The following is a 14243-nucleotide window of genomic DNA, read 5'->3' as shown; positions in this document are numbered from 1 at the left end:
AGTTAATAGATCATAGTGTGATTAAAAATGGTTAACAGTGTAAATAGATTTGATGCATCATTAAAAGATAAAGTTATAGTAGGATTGATAAGATAAAAATAAGATAAAAATAGACACCCCTTTATTTTTTTGTTTTGTGTTAGATTAAATATATCGTTTTACAATGTCAGCTTTCTCAAACAAGAATGAATTAGACCAGTAGGGGGCGCACGATGCTGAGGAGGTCATTAATACCACCGGTCAAGGCTAATGAAAGCCATTCATCGTGTCTCTTGTTTCTTCAAACAACAGGTGGGTTAAAACTCCTCCAAAATGCACAAACACAACATACCTTAAAGGGTAAACATGTTAGTTAGGTCACGAGTGTAATAGTTTCAGTCTGAGTAATAGTGATAGTTGTTTTGTTAATGTGTGTGTGATGGAGACCATGAAGCTACATGCTAATGTGTTAGCCTAGTGAGTTCTTATGAACCGGTATGCTAACATTGAGTTATGACGCCGCGAGTTTCACGTTGGCACGGTTCAGCCGCTTATAGACAGTTTATATATGTCCGGGTTTCTGATATGTATTTAGGGATTTAGTATAGATCGGTCATTTGGCCATAAGGTGAGTGATATGATGATGACACGTGGTACCGTGTCTCTACCGCTAAACTGAGAAGGTGTCATGGTGTCTACACGCACACTTATTAAAGGTGTATTCCATAGTAAAGAGTTGGAAATATAATTTAAATTGCATTGTGTTAAATTGAGTTTTTTCCCTTTGATTATTATTTTATGTAAAGGGAAATTTCAAACAATAATACAGAGTAGCTATAGACATTTATTTTTGATATAATGTTTATACTGACTGTATAATAGATGTGCATATTTTAGTTAGCAATAGTGTCAAAGATATTGATTGTTTGATTTCATGCTGTCATAGAGTTACATATCTCTGAAGTCAATATTCAAAGTCAGTCGTCACTTGTCAAGTCAATGTTATAAGATTTCTGAAAGATTTAAATGTTTTTGTGTGCATAATTATGCAGAATAAATCCTGCGGTCAAGGCTAATGAAAGCGATTCATCGTGTCTCTTGTTTCTTCAAACAACAGGGATTTATCCTCACTGACCCTCCTGGCTACCAGAAGCCAGAGGGGCAACATTGTCATGCAGCCAACTACACCTGGCGCTGTTAATTTGACACCCTTTTATTTAAGGGTGAAATCTTATCTCTTATTCGGAGCATACTTTACTGTACAGCTGGCATACATTTTTGGATGTGAATATTACCTTAAATTATAGTGCAGTAGAAGTGAAGTCCCCTGCTGCTTACTCATTGAATGAATGTGTAGAGGCTTTGATTCAAGTTTCACTTTTAAAGAAGTCTTAGCAGGGAGCCAAGGGAAATGTCTGCCAGCCACACCTGCACACTCCTGCTGTGTGCAGGTTGCCTCCATATAGAAAAACACAAACCCCCAAAAACTATTGCTATTAAGACAGCTTCCTCTTATCAACTCTGCCGCAGGAAGATTGAAACAGTTTGTTCACAAAATGTTGATTATTATGCCAAAATTCACCCGTGTTACCCATGATTAGGGGGAACAAACACTTGTCTTAATTACAAGCAGCCACAATGTTCATCATTTAAGCTATAATTCATTATTATTTATGGAAGAAATGTGCCAAAAACATTTGCTTAAACTAAATCCTTACCAGACACGGTACCACAGCTATTTTTATTAAGTGTAAAACCCTGCGGCACAACAATCAACTCCCTTTTTTCAGCCTCTGCAATGAGTGGGTTGTTTTACAGTATCTCAATTTGAATTGGACTGTCATATTGAAAAGATCTGCACTGATTCAGTGATGTGAAGACCATGCCTGCTGCAGGCAGCCATTGTTTCCTCCATTGTTCTCCCTGGTGACTTAAATAAAGAGAGTCACCAAAGCCGCACGGCTCTAAATATGTATTTCTGCTGTGCTAATTAGAGACTGTCTGTCAAGCAGGCACTGAGCCCAGGACGAGGAATGGCTAAATATACCAAAACAAAAACAAAGCTCCCAAATGGAAAATTATAAAGATTTAGACAGAAAGTCATGAGGTAAAAAAAAAAGTAAATGTTTCTGGAAAGGTGACTTTTTGTGTGTTGGTTTTATTGAAGCGGCAGTGACGTGAGTCGGAGGTTTGGTCACAAGCTTTGAGATCGTTATTGTGGATTGGGAGCCTTTATATATAAAGGCAGGAAAGGAGGAAACAACTTGGAGAAATTAGACACCAGAAACAGACGTTCCTCTTGTTATTCAATGGCTTCATTTAGATTTCCGATTTTATTGTACACTGCAAAAATTAGACCTGGTACAAGTTCACATGCTAACATTTCATGACACTTGATTAAATCAAAGTAAACAAGCACAAGATATATTTGGCCTTTGTTTGTAAATTTTGATAATTTGCGTTTAAAAGCAGTTTTATACATTGTCTACGCCAACCTCTTTAGGAGGCACCGTTGTTGTTAATAACTAACAGTTGCACTTCTGTGTCATCTCACACATACCTAAACCCATAGCTGTCAGTTGCTCACAGGAGGCTGATTGGTCCTTGCATTGTGTTGCTGGGCACGGACGCATCACTTAAAGCTGGATTTTCATGTGATATGTGATTTCAAGATTCTCGCGTTATCAAGAGAGATTGTGATAATCCAGCTGCCCTGCAAGGTAAGCATCCCCCGATCCCTCCGAGAGGGTCCGAGGTCCACCCACCACAATCCAATGGGAAACACTAAAGCCTACTCTTTCATGTTTCGTAAATGATGGTGTAATGGCTCTGTTTTCCCTCCAGACTACTGAATGAAGGGACTTGAAGGGCCTAGAGGACACAAGAAGTGAAGCGCATGAAACAAATATTTAGTAAGTATCAAATCAACTAGTAGTAGTATAAACGGTAGTACTAGTTGATGTTGCAGATATAGTTATAATATTCATAGTAATTGTTGTTGCAGTAGTAGTTGTTGTAGTAACATTATTGAAAGTAGTTGTTGTAGTAATAAGTCATAATAATAATAAAATATCATTATTATAAAAATACAGAAAAATGCAGTTTGCCATAAAAATGTCATAATAAAATATGCCATAAAAATGTCATAAATAATGTCATAGTATATTTACTCATAAGAACTGTCTGTAGTAAGCATTATCATTTCCTTAGAGTTTCATTGTTTAGTATGTCATCAAAAAATGTCAGAGTATAGTATGTGATATAAATTGCCATGAGATGGTATATTGTAAAAAGAAGTATAGTGTGCTATATGTCACAGCCCAGGCTAAGTGAGATAGACAAAGAGAGAGACCACATACGATTTAAAGTAATTCAAACTATTTTTTATTTGAAACTTGTGTGTTAAAGGAATCTGTAGTCTGTAAGTCAGTGGTATTTGTAATGTGGAAGTGTGGTTTAGTGAAGGCAAAACAAAGAGGAAAACCAAACCAAGAGAGTTGATTATGGAGGTGAAAGAGAGCGAGACAGAATGAGAAGCAAACTTCAATAATCTAGGTCAAGGCGGCACAGGTGTAAGAAAGAATTTTGATGGCTCCATCCATCTCTACCTGCAGGCAACCTGCAAAAGCAAAAAACACACCAGGAGTTGCACTGACGGGTCAGAGATTGTATCACGTAAAAGTAAAAATAATATATAGTATTGTATGCAATAAAATATATCATGTAAAGGTAATTGTACAGTATTCCATAAAAATGTCTTAAAATGTATGTAACACAATATGCCAATGGGATACAAAATGGTATTGTATAGTTTGTTTTAATAAAATAATAGTATAGTATTCCATGAAAAAAAAGAAATATAGTATGTCATAAAAAGCCATGATATACTTTTTGTATATTTAGGGAAACCCTTAATGTACATGATTCTAAAAAAAAGTGTTTTTTTGACATGATATGTTACAACTTTTTAACTTTTACTTTTTGCGACATACTATACTGTTAACTTTTTATTACATTTTAGACATAGTTTAGCAATGCTTTTTTATGATTTTTCGAAATACTATACTATGACTTGTTTTTATGATATTTTGACATAAACTATATTCTGACATTTTTACACTTTTTTGGACAAACTGATTTTTTGGAACTTTTATTGTATAGCAAAAACATTTTTACATGCTATGCTATGACTTTTTTTTTTACATACTATACAATGTTTTAATTACGTACTATACAACTACTTTTTGGACCTATCATACTTGGACATATTTGACTTTATTCAACATACGATTTTTTTTTTTTAAATGTTCACATACTATACTTATGACTTTTTTCGACATACTATACTATGACCAATTTCAACATGCTAAACTGACTTTTTAATGGGTTTTTTCTAACACACTATAGTATGCCCTTTTTTAACCTTTTTTTTCACCTACTGTACTATGACTTTCATCCCGTTTTTTCAACATACTATTCTTTTATTTTTTTTGATGTATACTATGACTTTTTTGAAATACTATCTAATGACTTCTTTAAGACTCAAAAAACTATACTTTGACTTATTTTATTATTTACTTTTTTCGACGTACTATGCTTTTTTTTTTTTCAACATACTATACCATACCCTTTTTACCATACCTTAACAGCGATCTGGTAACCTGGCTCCAATATGATATCCTGCATTAAGCTGCACTCTGTGTTTATAACAATGATGGTTTGTGCTCTAAAATATTGAAAGTTGATGGACAAACTTTTCCTGATGTTGCGTTTTTGATGTTAAGATGTCAGCCATATTATCTGCCCATTGTTTTTGTTGCTGCTGTTTACATTCCTCTTGATGCAAATTAAAAAAGTGCACTACAGGAATGCAATACTGCTTTTGTTTTGTTTGTCATGTGTTTACTTGTGCTGCAAATGGGCAACAGCTGCATTTCGTTGTGCATCCATGTAATGCATAATGACAATACATTCTGAGCTTATTTTTCAACATGCTATATTATGACTTTTAAATGATATTTTATCAACTTCTTTTTTAAATTTATTTTAAACATACTATACTATTTTCTTGATGTGCTATACTATGAGTTTTTAATGACTTGACATATTATAGACTTTTAAAATTTTACGATTACTATACTATTACTTTTTTATTTTTACTTTTTACAATATACTCAACTATAACTTTATGACTTTTATCAACATACTAAGACTTTTTTATGATTTTCTTCACAACATGCTATACAATGACTTCTTTTTAAAACTTTTTTGACATATTATACTAAGACTTTTTTATGATTATTTACGAATTGCTATACAATGACTAAAACTTTTTTGACATACTATTTTTAACTTTGATCAAGATTCTTTACTATGACTTATTTGCTTTCATGCTATACTATTTTTTACTTAGTTTAACATACTATATCAGGACTTCTTTATGATTGACATACTATACTAATACTTTTCAGGATTTTTTCCACACACTATATTCCACACACTTTTTGACTTTCTTACAACATACTATCCTATGACTTTTTATGATTTTTCTCTGCATACAATACTATGACATAATATACTTTCTTTAACATATTTTACTATGATTTAAAAAAAAAAAAAAAAAAAAAAAGACCTTTTTTGACATACTATGCTATGATGTTTTTGTCTTTCATGCTTTACTATATATGTATTTACTTTATTTTTCAGAAATTTTTCGTCATTCTATACTCTAAATTTTATTTTGACAAACTATACTATTACTTTTTTTTCGACATGCTATACTATGACTTTTATGACCTTTTTTGACATACTATACTATAACTTTTCTTTTGCTTTGTTCTACATTCTATTCTATCACTCTTTGATATAATATATTGTGACTTTTTAAAGACTTTCCGCATACAATACTGACTTTATATACTCTGGCTTTTTTTGACATATTTTACAATTAATTTTTTTTCAAACTTTTTCCAACATACTATGCTGGGACTTTTTTAGGACTTTTTTTCAACATACTATACTATGACTTTTTAATGATTTCTTCCAAATACTATGCTATAACTTTTTAATGATTGTTTGAATACTACACTATGAATTTCTTTTTCACTTATTTCAACATAATATATTCTTACAATTGCTTTTTAAAATATGTTTTTGACATACTAAACTGTGACTTTTTTAAGATTGCTCGACATACTAAAATATGATTTTTTCATGATTTCTTTCGACATACTACATTACATTACATTACAGTCATTTAGCAGACGCTTTTATCCACTATTTATACTATACTATGACTTTTTTTTGACGTACAATACTGCGCTTTTTTTGACATATACTGTGACTATTTTGGACATTTTATAATATGACATTTTTCGACATACTGTACTATTACTTTTGAATGATTTTGTCCGACCTATTATCTTACTTTTTGAAATACATTTTTCCGACATACTTTACCACGTTTTTTTACCATTTTTTTCGACATACTATTACTACTTTTTTATATACTTTTTCCGACATAATATGCTATGACAATTAAGTGATTTATTTTTCGACAAATTATACTTTACCCTTTTCATGATTTTTATCAACATACTACACTACGACTTTTTTTAGACTTTATTGACATACTATAATATATTACTTTTTTTTACTTTTTTCCCACATGCTATAGAATATATATTTTTTCTAAATACTTTACTATGACTTTTTTAATAAACATTTTTAGACATAATTTACTATATAAATATGCTGTTTCATGATTTTTCAACATGCAATACTATAACTTTTCTGACATACTATACATTACTTTTTTATGGATTTTTTCAACATACTTTACCCTGACTTTTTATTACTTCATTAGACTTACCTACTATGACTTTTTTTCAACATACTATACAATGATTTTAATAGTTTTTTTTCGAAATACTATACATTTACTTTTTAAAGGCCAAAATCCTGCGATAACCCTGGCATAAAAGCATGTACAGTGGATATAAAAAGTCTACACACCCCTGTTAAAATGCCAGGTTTTTTGTGATGTAAAAAAACGAGACAAAGATAAATCATGTCCGAACTTTTTCCACCTTTAATGTGACCTATAACGTGAACAATTCAATTGAAAAACAAACTGAAATCTTTTAGGGGGAAAAATAAAAAATAAAAAACTTACAATAACCTGGTTGCATAAATATGAACACCCTTCAACTAATACTTTGTTGAAGCACCTTTTGATTTTATTACATCACTCAGTCTTTTTGGGGTAGGAGTCTATTAGCATGGCACATCTTGACTTGGCAATATTTGCCCACTCTTCTTTGCAAAAGAGCTCCAAATCTGTCAGATTGCGAGGGCATCTCCTGTTCACAGCCCTCTGCAGATCACCCCACAGATGTTCAGTTGGATTCAGGTCTGGGCTCTGGCTGGGCCATTCCAAAACTTTAATCTTCTTCTGGTGAAGCCATGCTTTTGTTGATTTGGATGTATGCTTTGGGTCGTTGTCGTGCTGAAAGGTGAAATTCCTCTTCATCTTCAGCTTTCTAACGGAAGCCTGAAGGTTTTGTGCTAAAATTGACTGGTATTTGGAACTGTTCATAATTCCCTCCACCCTGACTAAGGCCCCGGTTCCAGCTGAAGAAAAGCAGCCCCGAAGCTTCACTGTGGGTATGGTGTTCTTTGGGTGATGTGCAGTGTTGTTTTTGCGCCAAACATACCTTTTGGAATTATGGCCAAAAAGTTCAACCTTGGTTTCATCAGACCATAGCACATTTTCCCATATGCTTTTGGGAGACTTCATGTAAGTTTTGGCAAAATTTAGCCGGGCTTGGATGTTTTTCTTGGTAAGAAAAGGCTTCCGTCTTGCCACCCTACCCCATAGCCCAAACATATGAAGAATACGGGAGATTGTTGTCACATGTAGTACACAGCCAGTACTTGCCAGAAATTCCTGCAGCTCCTTTCATGTTGCTGTAGGCCTCTTGGAAGCCTCCCTGACCAGTTTTCATCAATTTTGGAGGGACGTCCAGTTCTTGGTAATGTCACTGTTGTGCCATATTTTCTCCACTTGATGATGACTGTCTCACTGTGTTCCATGGTATATCTAATGCCTTGGAAATTATTTTGTACCCTTCTCCTGACTGATACCTTTCAACAATGAGGTACCTCTGATGCTTTGGAAGCTCTCTGCGGACCATGGCTTTTGCTGTAAGATGCAACTAAGAAAATGTTAGGAAAATCCTACTCGAACAGCTGAACTTTATTTGGGATTAATCAGAGTCACTTTAAATGATGGCAGGTGTGTACTGACTACTATTTAACATGAGTTTGAATGTGATTGGTTAATTCTGAACACATCCACATCCCCAGTTATAAGAGGGTGTGCACACTTATGCAACCACATTATTTTACTTTTTTATTTTTTATTTTTTCCCCTAAAAGATTTCAGTTTGTTTTTCAATTGAATTGTTCACGTTATAGGTCACATTAATGGTGGAAAAAGTTCCGACATGATTTAACTTGGTCTCATTTATTTACATCACAAAAACATGGCATTTTAACAGGGGTGTGTAGACTTTTTATATCCACTGTAAGTAAAAGTTTTTTCTCGTAAAGGCTATTGTTCACATTTTTGTCTGTGGATAGTACCAGGAGGGTAATAATCTAATTAACTCCTCTCGTGTGATCTCAGTGGTGCCATTGGTCAACTCGATTGCTATCACTTTTCAACAGCACCCCCTAACTCACTCCTAGCTCACTCCCAGCTCAGATAGAATTGCTCTGACTCAGCCTCGAGGAAGGTGAAATGTTTTACTGTTCACACATTTCCCCCTCACTGAACTCAAATGACTCCTCTCTTCCCTCCCTGCAAAATAGCGTTCCTTGAGATCCTTCAGCACCGCCGCTCAAAGGCGTATCTGACACATCTGGGAACCAAGAGTGGATTAAGTACTCCGTGTCTACAAGTGTTTCTGAAAAACGAGTGTGTGTGAAGGGCTGAAGAATGGAAGCCATGCCACAACCCCGCACTGGCATGTTCAAAACTGTGGAAATATGTGAGCAGCAACAATTTCAAAGCATAACAGCATATTTCTGAGTTTGAATCCAAGGTGGTGCGCGTTAATAGCAAATTCTCTGTAGTGCTAAGTACTGGGACTTTTTTAAATTTCTGATAAAAAATCTGCAATATGAGAGCACTGTTGTCTAGAGCTACTCTTGCACAAGAAATCGTCTGTTGGATTTGAAGCGAACAAAATTTCTGACCTCACCTTTTCCCCTGTTGTAGATAATGTGTAAACTGATTAACTACACACACTCAAAAATTCGTCAGTTACACAGAGGAAGCTCTTTATCTTCTGGAATGCTCCAAAAAAATTAAAAGATGCAAGCTTTGTTCATCTGCAAATATAAATCAAGGAACTGCAAGCAAATCCGCATTTTGTGAAGTGATACAAGTGGTTTGCACTTGTCCTTCTCAGTGGGAGACTTACCACAGATGGACATCAAAGTGTTGGATGAAGATGAAGCATACCGGACCCAGTTGATCGAGAAAATCCAAACTCTTTCACCTTTATCTTGAACTTCCTTTCAACCAGCTGCTGAGCAGAGACTGCACCAGCTGACCACAGACAGCAGATACCGAATGTGACTGTACACACATGACAATGTAAAAATACTTAAAACCTAGCAGCACTTATTCCCTAGCACTTAACCCCCAACTGAAACTCCAGACCTAAGAATAAATTATATTTAATAGTTTTATCCCAAAAGGAATCTCACACAGGATGGGCAACCCAGGAGTTCAGTTCATCAATCACCCAAAGTTGAAACGTCTGCACTGTATGTTGCGTTGGAACCATTGTGTGTCTAATAAAGATGGTGACAGTAGCCAGAAAGGAAGGAAAGAAAATGACAAAAATATGGATTGTGACAGTTTCAGATTTAAAGCCCCTATGTGTAGAATGAAAAAGATTCCAACTCTGGCTCTGCCCAATGGAAGTCTCTTAAATCTTAAAAGTCTTGTGCCGAATACATACTCAGACTACAGGAGTTTTAAAATCCTAACCGATATTGAAGTCGGAATGCATCACACATTGGGTTGCATGCAACGAATTATCAATCAATCAATTGGTCTTGCTGACTCCTTAAATACGAGCCAATAGCTATAATATTATAATTTATTTTCCGTCTCACAAACTGTCTTTGACTGAGTAAAATCATCGGCTTGCAGAGATCAAAGTTTAAATTTAGCCAATATGTGATTAACTCAAGATTGCCATGATAATAAAATGTATAAATGAGAAGCCTGACTGTTGTGTATATTAGTACTTTCATAGAGATGAAAGGTTCAAAAGTCTTAGTGAATCTGGTTATTTTGCGAACCAGGAACAGCTTCACAAAGTGGAATTGGCTAAACCCAATCCTACTTGTTTCCAACCAATTTAACATTGCAACTCTGTTTATACACCAAAGATTTATGATCTTTAAAGATAGTTATGTGTTATTTTAGATGTATATCCAACTGCTACAGGCAATCAAAAGTCAGGCCATGCTGAAGTGAAAAATACCACGCAAACTTGGTTCTGTGTGTAACTGACTAACTCAAATCCAACTTTGGGTGCTTTCACATCTGTAGTCTAGCTAATTTGGTCCAAACTGAAAGATAAAAATAATTTTTTGCATTTTAGTTCTGGTTCACTTCCTGTTTGAACTGAGTTTTCATAAACTAACCAGGAGTGGTAAACATGGAGTTGAACAGACTGACAGGTAGCCCTTTGATTGGACAGTTTTGGCTATTGTCATCCTTCATCGGGCAGCTGTGGCACATGAGGTAGAGCGCTTGTCCCATAACCACAAGGTTGGTGGTTCAAACCCCTCTACCGGCAACATGCCGAGGTGTCCTTGAGCAAGACACCTAACCCCAAGTTGCTCCCCGGGCGCTTCATTGCAGCCCACTGCTCCTCCGGGATGGGTTAAATGCAGAGAAATAATTTCCCCATTGTGGGACTAATAAAGGCTTAATTATTATTATTATTATTATTATTATTATTATTATTATTATTATTATTATTATTATTATTATTATTATTATCATGACCCACCTGGAGAAATCAAATTCCGGTGACTGACAGAAGTTTATGCAGCACTTTAATGCTTCTGATGTGTATATTTGTGTTATTTGGTGTCACAAAGACCTCAAAAAGGAATATCCAAATAATATAAGTCTGCAAATTGTCCACATGCTATGAATAATGACTAACAAGTAGAGACAGGACGAGTCTTGTACTGTATGATTCGGGGCGTAATACTGTAGGATTGCTGTCACACCTTTTTTAATGGACCTAATGAACTGATAAGGTACACAGAGTCAGATACAAGCACAGCAGTTTAAACAGGTTTTGACCAATTAATTAAGGAAAAATACTCGCGCTGATGTACGTATGTGTTGATTTGCACAAACTGGCCTATATACATGGCCCTATACAGATTAATTATATTAACACTTTCTTAACAGCTTTCACGGACAGCATATAGATTTATAAATAGTTTCGCTTTTGAAATCACACTGAAATCACATTTCTATTATCATTAAATCCTGTGGTTGGTTGGTTTGCTTTCACAACACCAACATACCGCACCAGAATTGCTTGGAAGTGGACTTTTTCAGGCGATCTCAGTTGTTTGGTTTAAACCAGGGTTTGACAAAGCTGTCACACCAGGTCAAACAAACTGTACTAACTAGGCAAATGTGACAGCCCCCATAGTGATATACCTTCTTGTTTAACTTGTCCTTTTCTCCAAACCAACTCATTTTTTAAGTTCTCTAAGGAGTGCATTAAAAAGATGGATAAAGTGAAAATACTGGGCAGAGGAAATTAAACTAACTCTGAAAAGCTTTTCTTGAAAAGCTGCTTTCAAGAAGAGAGCAGCCAGAGGCGTTGCATGTTTTCCTTTGTAGGTAGCCTACAGTACACATTATTCTGGCAACTCATCTATCAGCAGTTTAATTGTCTCTCCCAAAGAACCAAGCTCAAAAATAGAACAGAATCTGTTTCTCTTGCAACCGATGATGACATAATCTCAACAATAACTATGATGTTTTCTTCCTTAAAAAGCTTTTTGGGTCTACAAAAGTCGCCTGCAAGCTTGAGCTTTACAAACATCATGTTCCCTTTACAGTCAGACATGGACAGATGGTACGCTTTTGGGTCGTATCAACTTTCACAGACAATAACTAGTTTCTCCCACCAATCTGGAGAATGAAAATGCTGCCATTGTTTAGTAAGGAACAAGATGTCATCCCTGAATTAGGAATAGACTCCCTGTTTGCCATGGAGGGTGAAAGAGTGCAAGCCTGACATGCAACGCTTCTTCAACTAGGGGTGGAAATTATTCCGTTGCCACACAAATTAGCACCGTTTACGTCATTATGAGACTGAACTACCCTCTGCGTTGAAAGGGATGTCATTGGTACACAAACACCCCGTCAAGCCGACGGCCTGGCAAAATGACCTCCGTTGGACCAAGAGTGTTTTTGTCTCCCCTCCACCCTCAGGCCTTAGCAACCATTTGTCTGCCCCAACAGTCAGAATGAAAACCCTCGCCAGATTTTTTTTAATGCTGATTAAGATGGAATAGAAATTCATAATGACCAGGTCATTTCTTTGGGAGAGGAAACTAACAGTCAGACAGGCAGATGTAGCCTACATGTGTTTTGTGTTTTAGTGCTGTTGTGAGTGCTTTGTTTGGGCTTAAAGAGGCAGTGGACCACAGCTTGGAAACCCTAACAGTATATGCTGTGCAGTGAGCTCTTTCAATCTTATGGCATCAGTGAACTATGCATACTTTATGTGTGTGTATGTGTGTGTGTGAACTCGTGAAAGCACACTGCTTGCAGGTAAATGTTTGATGGGGTAATGAAGCTTTGGGTAAACGGAACAAAAGCAGCTGGTGTTCTCCATCCGTCCCTTGTGATTCTAGTAGACAAACACTGGAGTCTGTGCTTTTAAAGGCAAATACAAGTCATATAAGAGCAGTAGATTAAGGACATTTAAATTCAACATGATATAAACTTTCTGAGAGATTTAAGTTTTGCCCTGAAGGGTAAGATACAGCTTGATTCTCGTGATATTAAAAGATGACACGAAAATCCATCGTCAAGCTTTAAGCAATGTGTTTGTGTCCAATCAGCATCCTGTAAACAGCTACAGGCAGCTACGGCTGGTTAAGGTGTGTGAGACCCAAAGTGGTGAGGCGACTATTGGTTTAAAACAACAATGGCTGCTTCTCTGGTTAGCGTAGATGCTTCATTAGCATCAGTTATGTCAGAACTGGAAAGTAATGCTTCATTGAAAGAAGAACAAAGAACAGCAATGAAGGCTTTTCTCGATCAAAAATATGTTTTTGCTTTTCTCCCAACATGTTTTGTAAGAGTTTGATCAAGATTTCTTTTCTAACACATCATAATCTTCATTTTTTACAAAACACGATGTGAATAATAGAACACATGCAAGGAACTGAACGAAAATGCCTTCTTTCAAAGTCCAACAAAAACTTATCATCATCATATCTCCCCATCACAAGGAAGTAATAAAGCATACATTCTGTTTAGCGTTAGTGTTTCCTAACTTTAAGTTCCACAAACCTCCAGATCGGAACTGGATTTTTAGAACTGAGACGGAGTGACCACAAGTCTCTGTGGAAGGGTTTTAGTTTGAGAAGCAGAAAAAATGGCATATTAAGGATGACACGAATGTTAAGTTGTGGTCACTGTAGCGCTGCACCAGCAATTACTAAACCCATTACTACATTTGTACTAAACTAGCTATGCTATCTGGTTTCAAATTAGGGGTTTACTAAATGGAGTTAATTAAAAACTTGACTTAGCTGGTAAAGTCTTAAATTATATGTAAATTAGTTGCTAGGAATAATTCATAGGGGCTGTCCAATCAAAACCAACCAACTATGTAAACAGAAGGAAACTGGCATTAGAATGATGAAATGAGTTTATGGGTGAGAAGGATGCTTTAAACTCAACTGCTGTAGGATGTAGGTTGTATGTGCCTGACCATATATACCTTTTGTGTGTTTCATTAAACTGAACTCTGCTTTGGGTCTTCTTTGTTCTCAGAGCTTGTCACTGCTGTCAGAATAAACTAGCAAGCCAACAGATGACAATTTCAAGAGGTATGAAAGCACAGAACAATCGTGATTTGATTGTTCACAAACCTCTTTCTTGCTAAAAGGGTACAGATGTATAAATTAAC

The 14243-nt window shown here is 35.5% G+C and overlaps 1 long non-coding RNA gene across 1 annotated transcript; it reads left to right on the top strand.

Moving 5' to 3' along the window:
* The first annotated feature begins 217 nt into the window (after positions 1-217).
* Positions 218-9663, top strand: LOC129110234 (uncharacterized). Its single transcript, XR_008532153.1, has 4 exons — positions 218-291; positions 2824-2891; positions 8854-9032; positions 9456-9663. It is a non-coding gene; the product is annotated as an uncharacterized LOC129110234 (long non-coding RNA).
* The last annotated feature ends 4580 nt before the right edge of the window (positions 9664-14243 follow it).

The sequence above is a fragment of the Anoplopoma fimbria genome, chromosome 20, assembly GCF_027596085.1.
Source record: "Anoplopoma fimbria isolate UVic2021 breed Golden Eagle Sablefish chromosome 20, Afim_UVic_2022, whole genome shotgun sequence".
Taxonomy (NCBI): Eukaryota; Metazoa; Chordata; class Actinopteri; order Perciformes; family Anoplopomatidae; genus Anoplopoma; species Anoplopoma fimbria.
This window is presented reverse-complemented; position numbering and strand designations above follow the sequence as displayed.